This window comes from Temnothorax curvispinosus, unplaced genomic scaffold (assembly GCF_003070985.1).
Source record: "Temnothorax curvispinosus isolate PA1 unplaced genomic scaffold, ASM307098v1 QBEX01004771.1, whole genome shotgun sequence".
NCBI lineage: Eukaryota > Metazoa > Arthropoda > Insecta > Hymenoptera > Formicidae > Temnothorax > Temnothorax curvispinosus.
In genome coordinates, this window is record NW_020214551.1 from 525015 (window position 1) to 526991 (window position 1977).

General features: G+C 36.2%; 1 long non-coding RNA gene across 1 annotated transcript; it reads left to right on the forward strand.

The window, feature by feature from the left end:
* The first annotated feature begins 305 nt into the window (after positions 1-305).
* On the forward strand, positions 306-1697 carry LOC112453977. The gene is made up of 3 exons (XR_003040687.1): positions 306-519; positions 589-1164; positions 1244-1697. It is a non-coding gene; the product is annotated as an uncharacterized LOC112453977 (long non-coding RNA).
* The last annotated feature ends 280 nt before the right edge of the window (positions 1698-1977 follow it).

The window sequence follows — 1977 nt, forward strand, 5'->3', positions numbered from 1 at the left end:
ATTGATAGTCATCAGATTATCTAGATTTATATATATATATATATATATATATATATATATATATCTTTATATAAATTTATTTATATAAATTTATTTATTTATATAAATTTATTTATATAAATATATATATATAAATCTAGATAATCTGATGACTATCAATCTGTTTATTTGGTCATACTTAGCATATAGCATATAGCATATGACGTAGCGGAAAATAATGATTTGTCCACGACAAAGGTAACTTTTATAAGAATGTGACATAGCTCGTCCCATCCACTTATTTCTTCAATTATAACGACGCGCATCGTTTGGCTCCTCCTAACTTTTCAAAGCGCGCATACTCCGTATCTCAATATCCAAATGAATAATACCAGATTAATCAAAGAATCCATATAATACATATACATGTAAAAGATAATTTAGCACAGTTTGTATATAGATATATACATATGATGTATATCTTTGAGAGAGTGTAACACATTTCCTCGGTCTTGAAGAACAAGTTACGAAATTGCGAAGGTAAGTTTAATACTTATAATAATACAGAAATGCTGCTGTTATATAATAATTCTGCTGGTCTGCGACCAGCGCAATCCTGTATGAGAAAAGATCGAAAGAACCTCCCCCGGCAGTCTCTACTACCTAGTACCCATTTTCCACGATGCTGCGCGGATGAACGGAGGACGGAGGTCCTATATGTCCTATTTCCGGCCGATATTTAAATCCGAGAGGGACCGAATCCGCTCGACCTTAACCGAAGCGTTCGAGTCCGGCTGTCACATTCGTGGTGTTCGTAGCGTACGGCGACTACGGCATGCCGAATACCGAATGTCAGTCTCTCGTGCTCGTGCCGACGACGGCGACGGCGACGGCGACGGCGACTGTGACGGCGGCAGCGTCAGCGGTTGAGCGGTGTAACGCGGGCGGGCGGTAATGAAAATGGCAACGCGCCGCGATGCGTCTCTTCTGCCGCATACGACAGTCTCGACCCTCGACGGGGTACGTACGGCTGCAAATTGCGCTGCTTTATCAATCTGAAATAACATGGGCGTGGAATCTACAATTAACGATGACGCAAAAAGCTTACGCGAGAGCTTCGCCGATCAACGGAAGGATCACGTTGCGCCGTTGCGCCGGTTGCGGTATGGCTAATTCCACAGACACGTACGTCCGATTTTACAGACATTACGACAGATCACACGTTACAAGGCGATACTATATAATTTTGTACGTTTTATTATAGGTAGACGAAAGTAATCGAGAGCATGGTCAAAAGACTTGACAGATTCCGCTGTGATAAGCAATTACTGTTGCATTTACAAAGTCTTATTATCATTTGTCTTTACAAATGTCTAACTCTGTTTTGCCAAAGTATTTGATGAGTATTACTTGTACGTTACATACTACGAAGGCTGTACTATGTCATTTGCTTTTGCAATAATACTTTTGAATTAATACTTTCGCTATCCTCTGCTTGCAAACTAAAAATATCTGTAAGAACAACAATGACAGTTTTTCACATGTCCTTAGAAGAAAGATAAAAAAAAGATAGTACCAAAGTTATTTTAAATTTGTGAACAACGCTACGTTTCTCTAACACGGAAACATTTACTTATTTTTAACAGTTTATCAAGAACTTGTAAAAAAAACATACATGTATTATGTACTTATAATGACTTATGTAAAACAATATATATATAAAAGTTAGTATTAATAATATAAATTAATAAAAGAACATTATGAAAAAGATATTTTTTAAGGGACAGTAATATTTTGTTTATGTTACATCCATTCCGCCTATCTAAATATAATATATATTCTGTCACACATCAAGATAAATTAGTTAACATTATATCGGTTTTTTTTTGTAAGATCATAACTTTTGATTTCATATTTAACCTCTTTAACGTATGTATACTATCAGCGCTGCCATCCAGTCATCGGACCAAAAAAAGTGAAATTATGATTGCTTTTTGA